The 11,458-nt window shown below is 52.7% G+C and overlaps 1 long non-coding RNA gene across 2 annotated transcripts; it reads right to left on the bottom strand.

The window, feature by feature from the left end:
• Positions 1–1,922: 1,922 nt before the first annotated feature.
• Positions 1,923–9,065, bottom strand: LOC145719487 (uncharacterized). 2 transcript variants are annotated; one of them, XR_014142413.1, is made up of 4 exons: positions 7,869–9,063; positions 5,247–5,373; positions 3,695–3,862; positions 1,923–2,082 (listed from the first exon to the last, which is right to left on the bottom strand). It is a non-coding gene; the product is annotated as an uncharacterized LOC145719487 (long non-coding RNA). The 2 variants fall into 2 exon arrangements; XR_014142412.1 differs by having other exon boundaries at positions 1,923–3,862; positions 7,869–9,065.
• Between the last annotated feature and the right edge of the window lie 2,393 nt (positions 9,066–11,458).

Genomic DNA, 11,458 nt, shown 5'->3' with positions numbered 1-11,458 from the left:
TCATTCTTAAACAGGGAAATACAAATTAAGACCAAATAGAATACCATTTCATCCTCGTTCAACTGGCAAAAATCCAGAATAAGAATACTGAGTGCTGAGGAGGACGTGGGTCAGAGGAAGCTGGAACAAACGCTTTGTAAGATAACACCAAACTGTTTTCCAAAGTTAAACATTCACCCATTCTACCAGGCAACAATCCTACTCCTACATGAAGTGCACTCCAGGACACACGAACGAGAATAAAAAATGTTCTAAACAGTGCTACCTGACACGTCAAAACACTGGAAAGAGCCCAAATGCTCCCTAGCAGGATAAAGGGTGCTATCTTCACCAACGGAACGGCAGAGAAAAGGAACAAATTGCAACTCAGGAGGACGCATACGAAGTCCGGTTGCATCGAAAGACACCTGAAAGACACACAGCACGGTCCTCATCAAGCTCAAAAATGTTTCTCTCATTTTTAAAAATGAGATAAAGAATGATAAATACAAAAATCCCAAACTGTCACTGTCTGACATGACAGCCGTTGGCCATGTGTGGCAATTTCAATTAATTAAGATGTAATGAAGTTACATCGATTCAGTTACAATTCAGTTCCTCCGTCACACCTGCCAAGTGCCCAAGGCTGCGTGTGAGCCCTGGCGACCGTGTCACACAGCACGGATAGGAACAGTGCCACCAGCCAGAAGAGTTCTGGTGGGCAGTCCTGCTCCAGACAGCTCTGCTGAAAAAGAAGGGGTAGAGGAACTCGTCCACACACAAGCCGGGGTTGGGGGTGGGGGGTGGGAAGCGCTGGGGAGTCTGGGTTGGCCCAGGGGGATCACAGTAATGGCAGATGGGGAGCCAAAGCGGGCTGGGCAGTCTTCCCCTGGGAAGGTCTGCAGCACCAGGCCCAAGATGGACAGTGCTTCGGGCAGGGATCCGAAGTGATTGGGGACAGCAGGCTCCGACAAACCTGCAACCCTTTCGCTCTACACCCCTGGGTGGGGTCCCTCGCTACTCCCACCTGGGAGGGTGGGGACAAGTGTTGGTGAGCATCCCAGCTCTGAGTGCTATTCCCTCCCCTCCCCTCAGCCCTGCTGCCCCAATAACACCCACCCGCCCTGCCCTTCAGGGCAGCTTTGCTTTGGGGAAGTGTCTCTGGGCAAGACCAAAGTTGCTAGGCTGAGAGATGTCAAAGTGTCAGTGAGCACAGCACCCCAGCAATCCACAGCCTAGCAGCTGTCTTCTTTTGCAGCCCTGGGGGGAAGGGGGGGACTGTCTTTCCCAGTCAACTGGCACTCTTGGGAGTGGGAGGTAAATCCTCCTTAGCAGGTCACTGCGGTGGCGGCCTTGTCCTACCTAACATCTGTGTGCTGATCAACCCTTATTGGTCAGCCAGTTCCCATGACCAATGGGCCATCACAGCAGGAAAGGCCCTTGAAGTGGCCAGTGCACAGATGAGGACACCGAGGCTCAGAGTGGGGAAGGAATCTGCAGAAGTTCCCCTGGCTGGGCAGTGGCAGAGCGGGAACAGGGCTGCCAACTTTCCTGGTTTCCATTCCTGCCACTATGCAGGTCAGCGGCTCCCATGGAAAGGCCCGTGTCCTCGTGTCTGTACTCAGTCATCCCTCTGCTCTCCCACAGGCCCTGGCATGGAACACAGGGGTTTAAGATGCAGCCCATGGCAGAGGGCAGATGATGTGGCCTGAATGAGGGCGCTGTGCCTGGCAGTCAGCCGGGCTCAGCAGGTTCAACTGTTTCCTGGAAGCCGGGCTGCTTTTAGCTCTCAAGAGCCATCTGGAACAGGGGGTCAGCTCCGCTGGGTCAGCTCCTCCAGCACAGGAATGATGGCAGGATCCCAGGTCACGTGACCAGGGGCTGTCAGGGGTACCTCCTCTGGGCTTCCACGGCACCTGGGCTCCCCTTGCTCGGTCCTTACCAGACAGCTGGCTCCGGCGGCTGCCTCCAGCAATGGGCTGTGGATCCTCCCTGGCAGGGTCTGCAGCTCAGTCACCTTTGTGCTCCCAGCACAGTATCAGGCATATAAGAAGCTTCCAGAGAACATACACTGAACCAGCGAATGAAGCAGAGAACGGAGGCCTGGAAGATCCCCCCGCCAGAGCAGCAGGGGTGGGAGCTCAGATCCAAGAACAAAGTGCCTTATTTTCCTGTGATTTCATCATCTGTAACTATAGAAGCTAAGGTCTCTCTCTGCCTGACCTTGGGGAGTAGAAGCAAGGCATGGCACGAGGCCCTCTGCGGTGACCCCTTATAGAATGCTTTGCCATGTGCTGGGCGTTTCCTGCTCACTTCCTGCCCAGGTCAACTTCATCTCTACCTGGAGGCTTAGAATGGATTTTAAAAGTTACGCAGGGGCACCTGGGTGGCTGTCAGTTAAGCGTCTGCCTTTGGCTCAGGTCCTGATCTCAGGGTCCTGGGATTGAGCCCCCTGTAGGCTCCTGAGCAGGGAGCCTGCTTCTTCCTCTCCCTCTGCCACTCCCGCCTCCGCCCCCGCTTGTGCTCACGCTTTCTCTTTCTCTCAAATAAATAAATAAATAAATAAATAAATAAATATCTCAAAAAAAAAAAAAAAAAGGTTGCCCAAAGGTATGCTGCTAGTAAGAGGCACAGCCGACATTCACACGCAGGAATGTCCTACTTCAGAGATCACATTTCAAACCAGTAAGTACCAGTGAGCACAAGCTCCGTGTCAGGCATGTGCCCACATGCTGGGAACATGGCTGGGAACCAAAGCTGCCTCAGCAACGACAGCTTTCATGCCAGTTAATGGCAGGAAGAGACAGTACAAAGGAAACATAAACATACAACCAAGTAACGTATCCGTGGATGAGACAAATGCTATGAAGAAAAAATAAGGTAGAAGAAGGGGATAGAGTAGGAGTTGCCACACTTTTTCTGAAAAGGCCAGATAGTAACTGTTTTTGGCTTTGCTGGCCACATGGTCTTTGTGGCCAGCACTATTCAGCTCTGAAAAAGCAGCTCTGGGAAATACGTAAATGAGCAGGTGCAGCTATGTTCCAATACAACTTTATTAACAAACAGTAAATTTCTGATTTCATATAATTTTCATGTGTCACAAAATGCTATTTTCTTTTGATTTTTTTTTTTTTAACCATTTTGCAATATAAAAACCATTCTGAGCCTGCAGGCCATACAAAAATAGTTGATGGCCCAGATTAGGCCTGTGGGCTCTAGCTTGCCAACTTCTGGGACAGAGAGTGGCTGGGGTGTGGACGTGGGGATGTAGTTTGGAGAGAGTGGTCAAGGAGGACATATGTGCAGAGACCCGAACGAGGCAGGCAGTGTGCCCTGTGTTCCCGGCTAAAAGAGCGAGTCCAATGGCCTGGTGGTGTGCATGGAGGGGCGGGACGGAGGCAGAGGGGCAGGCAAGAGGTCTCAGAGGTCAGCAAAAGCCAGACCACGTGGCCCTCAAGGCCCCGGTGAGGACTTTAGTCTAAATGTGACAGCAAGCCACTGGGCTCTGGCGCTTACCAGCTTTGCGACCTTGAACAAGTTACTGAACTGTGCCTCATTTCCTAATAAGACAGGGATGACAACGATAGCCATCTCAGAAGGTGGTAGGGCCAAGTGAACACTAGGTTCTGAATGGATGTCAGCTGCCGATATGAATACCAAAGCCCAGCTGGATGCAGCAGGAGTTGGGAGAAGTGGCCGCAGCTTTCAAACTTACCCACAATGTCCACCACGTCCGGCCGGATGAGCGGCTCTCCCCCTGTAAGCCGGATCTTGTCTATACCTTCCTTCACAAAGAGCCGTGCAAGGGTCAGGATCTCCTCTGTGGTGAGCAGGTTGGCCTTGGGGGTCAGCGGGACACCCTCCTCGGGCATGCAGTACTGACCTGAGGAAGGGAGGGGATGCAGAGGAAGGCCGTGACTACAGCACAGCGGCCCATGGTGCCTTGAGACCCCCACTCCCCCACCAGGCCAGACGTCTCTCCTGATCCCCACCTGGATGGTGAGGAACGAGCCCGCCAAATCTGAGCTGGTACAAACGCTACAGATTCTCTCCGGGCCTCGCCTTTCTCATCTATGGCATGTTAACACTGCCTCCTCCCTCAGAGGGGAGACTGAGGGAACAGGTTAGAGGATGAAGCAGGCCGAGAGCAGAGCCCGGCCTGACGTGAGGGATGCCAAGACTCTGATTCCCTCAGCATGGGGGCAGCTAGGCAGGGTCTGCCTGGCAGGCCTGGGCCCTGGGCCCATTCCTTCCGGCACTGGTCACCCCTTTCATTCCATCTGCTGTGGCAAATAGTGACCCTGTGTGCTTGGGTCATGAGGCCTGTGAAAAGTCACCCTCGTCTGTAGTGACAAGTGCTCTCATGTCCTGCCTATTTCAGGTTACCAGTCCCATTTCACAGGTTGGAAAACTGAGGTACTACTTGTTCAGGGGGAGGTAGCAGAATGGGGCAAATGCAGGGAGCCCTGGAGGGCGAGGGAGCACCGTCCCCTCACATTAGCTCCTGTGGGAGTTTTATCAAGGACTGGGTCGAGATCTAGTATAGGGTCATTTAGTCAAATTAGTGAGGGGTCCAGAACTGGTCTTTTAAGATAGAATAGAATAGGTAAAGAACATCAGAACATCAGAACCGCATGCAGTGAGTATTGTTTGGTTAAACGTTTACTACATACACACATGTATTTATTGGGCCATGAAGTAAATACATTTCTTATTGGGAGAAACCATGGAAAGCAGGAGAGAGGGAGAGAGACAAATTTTGGAAGTCCCTCCAGCAGCAGCCACACCTCTGGAGCACTCCGTAAATGATTACGAGATGAATACTCTGTGTGTCAGCCTGGCCCCAAGCAACTTCTGTCACAGGCCTGGGGCGTCTTGTGGCCGGCAGTGCTGGCCACGGGCACTGCTGTGTACCTCACGTGCTTGCGGTGTCCAGCACCCCCACGCCCGCCCCTGGCCACGTCCTGAATGCTGGGAACCGTGCAAAATAGGAGGGAGGGAGGAAGAGCCCTGCAGACTGAGATTTAGGTCCAATCTCCATTGCAATTCTGTTCTCAAATCTAGTTCCAAGTAGAGCTCAGCTTCTAGGATCCTAAAACTCAACCTTGACCCTTATCTTGCCCCACAACCTCACCTGGCAAGCAGGGAAGAAGGGTGGGAGGAGATGCTGGGACGAGGAATGGGGAGGGTTGCAGAGGCTTCCTGGGCATGGGGAGATTTCAGAAGCTGCCTCAGCAGGGGGGCAGGGGCCCAGGAAGGGGACTCACATCTGAGGTTGCACTTCTCGGTGAGCGAGATCCTCAGGTAGCTGTGTTGCCGGCCGAAGCTGTCGGTGAGGAAGGCGGAGAAGGGGGCCGCGTGCTCCCGCAGGAACTGTCTCCGCCTGGACAGCTCCTGAAATGCCAGGCAGAGGAGGCATGGGCCTCTGGGCCCTGGCTGGGGGAGAGGGGCGTGGAGGGCCCACCGCCTCCGGGACATAAAGCCCCCTCCCATCGGGCATCCCCTCCCCCACTCTCATCCCTGCAGTCCTGGGGGAGCTGGGATTCTCCCTCTCACTCACAGACTGGGAAACAGGCCTACAGGTTAGGACCTGTCCCCAAGGCCCCAACTCAGCCCCAGGGAGCAGGACCTCTATAGGGACACAGCTGCCCCACCCCCAGCCTTTTCTCTCCCTGTCACCATCTTACCACCCACCCCCCTCCTTCAAAGGAAGCCTGTCTAGGAACAAACATCTCCAGTATTCTGGGATGGGTCAGTGGGAGAGAACATGCCACTTGGCATCTGGCAACTATGCCAAATGGAAAGTTAGTGTGTCCAGAAAGGGGGAGAGAGGGAGCGGATAACTGAGCGGGACGGTGGCTGCCTGGGACATGGTGAGCCATGTCTCTAACCCAGACCTCCCATTCCCTCCCTTCCCAATGGGAGACAGAAGGAGCTCAACGCCAACTCACTAACTCTGGGGGGTGAGTGTCACACAAGTACCTCCTCATAGCTACCCCCTGTCAGCTGGGCTCCCTGGGGCCTCAGCACTGCCCTGGAGGACCGAACAAGCCATCGGGAGTGGCTGAGGACGACACCCAGCTGGGAAGGGTAGGGTACACTCACAGAGAGGGCTCCCCTCAAGCAGAAGGCTTTTGGGGCAAGGACAGCACAACCAGGGAGGCCTGCAGAAGGAAGGAGGCCACCAGCCTCTAGGAAGGCAAAAGGGAGGGGCCAGGATGATCACCCACTAACCCCCTGCAGAGATGACTCTAGTCTTCATCCTTCACCCCACCCATTGCTGGAAGGATTAAGCACCCACTGTCTGGGGCCTCAGAGGGAGGAGATTGCTGGAGCCTCCCTGCATGGCTCACCCAAACTCCTCCTGGGGAGAGAAAGGAGGCGGCCAACCTCAGTGTTTCCCCAAGTCTGATCTCCTGCCTTGAGCGCACAACCCTCAGTCACAACAGATGCTGATGAGAAAATTGCTCCATAGATGCAACATTTACAAAACATCTTCAAGTTTCCGAAGAATGTTCTCTGTTCAATTCCCACACCTGTCCCATAAGGGATTACTGTAAGCGAAGCTTGCATGGGGTTCAAGAATACCACTGGCAGAACCAGGATGCAAATCCAGGTCTTCTGAGTCCAAAGTCTAAATTCTTACTGCAAAGGGAGAATCCAAGAAGGTACATGGGGTGGTGCACAGGGTGGGGGAGAAGTCCTTTCTTTAAAATCTTTATAACAAAGAAATCACGAGGTCGATCATGAGGTCTTTCATGAGGTCTCTGGACAGGGCTCTGGACTGATTTCTGGGCCAGGTGTGACCTGACATCCTGAGAAAGCTCTCTGACTTCTCCAGGCCCATTTACCCGGTTGTAAAATAAGAACACAGCTAAGGGCTGGGGTAAGCCAAGGGAAGGGGGTCAGGAAACTGGCAAGTAAACATCTAGGATTATCATGATCTTGTAACCTACGACAGCAGAAGGCTTCAGGCCCCCCAGAGGCTCAGGGTAACTGTTTGCCTGCACCCAGCAGGAACATTTCCTTCAATGACTTCCTCAGCCCCAGCTGCACGTCAGAACCACCTGGCAGCTTAAGAAAAAACTTCCACTGGAGAGCAACTGAATTTGGATATCTGAGCACTCACGTTTTTAGTCTGTCTAGGTGATTGTAAAGTACAGCCAGGGTCAAGGGCCACTGACTCAGGAGATAGAAGGGATAGGAGTGAACGTATGTGGGGGTGCTTCCAGGATTTTCCTGGGTGCACAAAAGTGACCTCACTCTGCTCACCCCAACACCAGTGTCCCCCCATCCTCCAAGAAACCCTGCTTACAGTCCCATGACAAGCAAACAGCGGTCACTTCTCTGAACTGCTGTCTGCTACAATCCTAACAGTGCTTCCTACCTCCCTACTCACCCCGCTGCCTTTCCACCTGTAGCCCTGGGAGTGGGGCAGGGGACATGACAGAGTCAAGAGCCTCATTGGCCACCACAGTCCAAGAGATCAGATACCTGGAAGGCTGAATTTCCAGCAGAGTTGCACCCAATCCTTCATCAACAGCTCTTTGCAACTTAGGAATCTGTTAGTCACCCCAGACCCCAGCCCCTCACCAGTCACCCTCACCCTATTCTTAACATATTGGGGGTTGTTGGCTGGGTGAGGGAGGAGTCAAAGTGCACCAATTGGGAGCAAGTGAGAGGACCAAGGAACATGACTCAGCAGAAACCAGGGAGCAAGCGGAGTAACCGGCCAAGAAGAACATAATCAGACGCTCTGTTGTGGCCCTGGTTGGGGGGGGCGGGGTGGGACAGGCTGGATTTCACTTCTGAGACTTAGAGTGACTTTATCCAGATTCATCCAGACTCTGCACTGGCAGAACCACACACACGCACACACAGTCTCTCACCTGGCCAGCCTTGCAAGCTCATCACTGTGATGTTAACAAGCCTCATCCCTGCCTCTTCTCTCCTCCACCACTGCATGTCCTACTTTCATTCTTCCATCTCTCCCTTTCCTTTAAAAAACCCCCTGGAGGAAAAAATAGCAGCAGTCAGAGGAGCCCTGGACCCAGAGGGCATGACCGTGTAGGGTGGACAGTGATGCCTCTCACCCAAGAAGGCCTGGGACATGTCAGAAGCAGCTCATAGCCTCAGAGCCCCGCCTGGACCAGGCTGGGCCCGCCCCCGACTTCCGTGTGGGAAGCCTTCTTGCCTGATTCGGAATCCCGGCGTCTACATGGTATGTCACTGTGTCAATGTATGTATGTCAATGAACTAAATAGACTGGTCCTTAATCGGAAGAGAGAGGTAGTGTGTGCAAAACCAGTCACACTGGGGTCATCATTCATTTCTGGGCTGGTCTCTACTGTCAAAATGGCTTCGCCTAGGACAGTGGCTCTCAACAATCTGCACATCAAAACTACCAGCAGTGCTTCTAAGAAGTGCTGAGGCCTGAGAGCCCCGCTCCAAAGATTCTGACTCCATTGCTCTGGGATTGGGCCCTGGCTTTTTGTTTGTTTGTTTGTTTTCAATGTCTCAGCTCTTTACTCTGCAGCTTGGCTGAGAACCACTGGCCCCGCGATACCAGGATCAGGAGCTATTTTAATCCAGGGCTAGTTGTTGTGGTTCAGAGCACAGACTCCGGGAGTTGGTAAACCTAATTGCAAGCCCAGCTTTACTACTAACTAGCTGTAGAGCAAATCACCCAAATTCTTAAGCCTTAGTTTCCTCATCCATAAAGGGTGGAAAATAATTCTCCATGACTCAGTTGGAGGAGTTCCTAGGACACAGCAGGTATTCAATAAGTGATCGCTGCCGTTTTCTTAATAGAATTCCTACTTACATATATTGGTTTATTAAACACAGATTCATGGAGGAGTTCTAACTTGTGTGCTGTGACTAGTTTTCCCACTCTTGCCAGCTCCCCTAGTTAGTCCTGCAAGGCCCAACTGTACTTAATGGCAGATGGGCCAAGGCTGGGGTTTCGACCTGCTGTCACACCCCCCAAAGCAGGGAAAGTGGAGTTGGAGCTCCTCCAGGACCATGGATGACCAGGCACAAGGCAGCCTACCATCTGCTACCGGGTGTATCTTGTCTACCTGCCCAGTGTGGACAGGGGCACGGGGTGCGGGTGGGGAAGAGTGGTGCAAAGGACGCAAAGGACTTAGTTAAGGGAGGGATGCTGCCCTTCAAGTAGTCACTAACTCTGGGCATTTGGTTTGAATGATAAAGGCCAGCCCCCAAATAGCTCTAGAATATAATAAATAGGGTTATTGAGAAAAAGAACACATTCCAAACTCAGATATCAGTGGCTCTGATTTGGGATCCTTGCTATTTGGGAGGACGTATACCAGGGGTGACTCAAAATTAATCTCTGTTAAACAAGAAGACCCAGCAAGGCGCCTAGGCCCCAGTCTGGATCCCCCCCTCTCCCTCCATCCCTCCCTAAGTGTGGGGTCTTTACACCTATGGCTCCTGGCATGAACAGTCACACTTCACCAAAGCAAAGATTCTGAAGGAAAGACTGGAACTCAAGATAACCCCGGGAAGTTGTTCTTTCCCTTCGTGTATCACTGTCCCAGGCCAGGCCTACTGTCCCCTACCTTCTCCTACATCCACTTCCTTCCTGCATAACACCCCCTCTCCAACATTTGTTCATTGTGACCCTCTGAATACTGGGTTCCTCTGCCCTGCAAAAAGTCACCCTCTCCCCTGCCCCTGCCCCAAGGCAGCAGGCCCAGGACCTGAGGCTAGCCCCCTGTGGTCCCAGCAAAGCCTGCATGGAGCCTGGGAAGAAGGAAGAGGGATGTCATGCTTCTGTGCTGGGGTAAGCCCTGCAGAGGTTATGTGGACCACCCCAATCAGGACAGCAGGTAGCTGTGTCTCCCCTACCCACCTCCCCACTTAACCCACACCCCACCACCTCCCCTTTCCACCTGTAGAAGCCACTCAACCTGTCCTCTGATCAAGCCCAAGGCCCACTTCCACTGTCCTCACAGCCAGCTCCCATTTCACACCTCATGTCTCCCCCATACCAACACCCTGACACACGAACATTTAACACTCAGTGGCTTTTCCCTCTGTCTCTGCAAGCACTTCCCAGGATTGAGGGAAAGGTGCCCTGCGGGAAGAGAGGCGGGGACAGGGATTCCCAATGCCCCACTCCTGCTCTTGCCAACTAGCAAGTTCGGTGAATAGGTTGACCATAGAGATCTCCAGGCTTGCCTCACCTCAGGAGATTTTCTTAAAGACATTCTGTGCCCTCCCCCACGGCGTAAAGATGGGCTGGGCCAACCCTCTGGCTGGAAAGAGGGAAAGTGACAGCCCTAGGAGCCAAGTGAAATTGGAGACAGAGTGAAGGTGAAAACCTGGGGCTCCCTGTCCAGCATTCTACCATTCCACGTGGCCCCCTCACTCGTTTGAGTTTCAACAGCCCAAACTATCTGCTGACTCCACTGCCTGCAGAGCACCATGTTCAGCACTGTGCAGAAATACCTAGAAAGGTGGGGGAGCACCCAACACTCGAGGAGCAACCTGCCTGCTGAGGGTAACCCTGGCAGGGAATGTCCAGCATAGGAGGTCTAGGACCAAAGAGTTGACAGAATGGCTATCCTGAGTGTCCAGTGGGAAGGGACTAGTGGGACACAGCATGTGTCAATTGTGGCGAGGCTGACAATAACTACAACAAATATGTACATAACACAGCACCTACGTGGGTCAAGCTTTAATCTAAGTATATATATCAACATATACTAACTCTTAATCTCTAGAACCACTCTATGAAGTAGACACTTACTCCCATTTTACAGATGAGAAGACTGAGGCCCTGGGAGGCGAAGGGACTTGCTGAAGTTCACATACCTACTCAGGGGTAGGCCTGGGCTTCCCATGCCGGCATTCTGCTCCAGAGTCTGTGTTCTTACCTAGCTAGTTACATCTCCCCCTTACAGGGTAAAGGAAAGGGAGGGATAGCCTCTCATTCTACTCTCCCTGTAAGGAAGAAGCGGGAGCACAGGGGCTAGAGTTTGAGTTCCTCCTGCTCCCTTATTTTCAGCTCTGTGACGCCAGGAAAGTTAACTTTGGTGAGCCCCATTACCTGAAAATACAAACTCTCAACCTCACGTGATTTACTGTGAGACCAAGTATGGAAACACGTGGGTGGCTCAGTCGGTTAAGCGGCTACCTTTAGCTCAGGTCATGATCCCAGGGTCCTCAGATCGAGTCCCGCATCAGGCTCCTTGCTCAGCAGGAGCAAGGAGCTCCTTGCTTCTCCTTCTGCCTGACGTTCCCCCTGCTTGTGCTCTCTGACAAATAGATAAAATCTTAAAAAAAGAGAGAAAGAGAGATCTGTCACTTGGCATAGATTCCTTCCTGAAGAGCACAAAGGAAATTAGGGGCAGGAGAAGAAAAAACTTCCCTTTTCCTGAATTCTTTAAGGCTCTCTCAGCAATTCTTGTGTTCCTGCTTTTCCCCTCAATGAAGTTCGCAGTTCAAGGAA

The sequence above is a fragment of the Leptonychotes weddellii genome, unplaced genomic scaffold (genome assembly GCF_054177405.1).
Source record: "Leptonychotes weddellii isolate Sample4059 unplaced genomic scaffold, ASM5417740v2 HiC_scaffold_4804, whole genome shotgun sequence".
In the NCBI taxonomy this organism is placed as follows: domain Eukaryota; kingdom Metazoa; phylum Chordata; class Mammalia; order Carnivora; family Phocidae; genus Leptonychotes; species Leptonychotes weddellii.
This window is presented reverse-complemented; position numbering and strand designations above follow the sequence as displayed.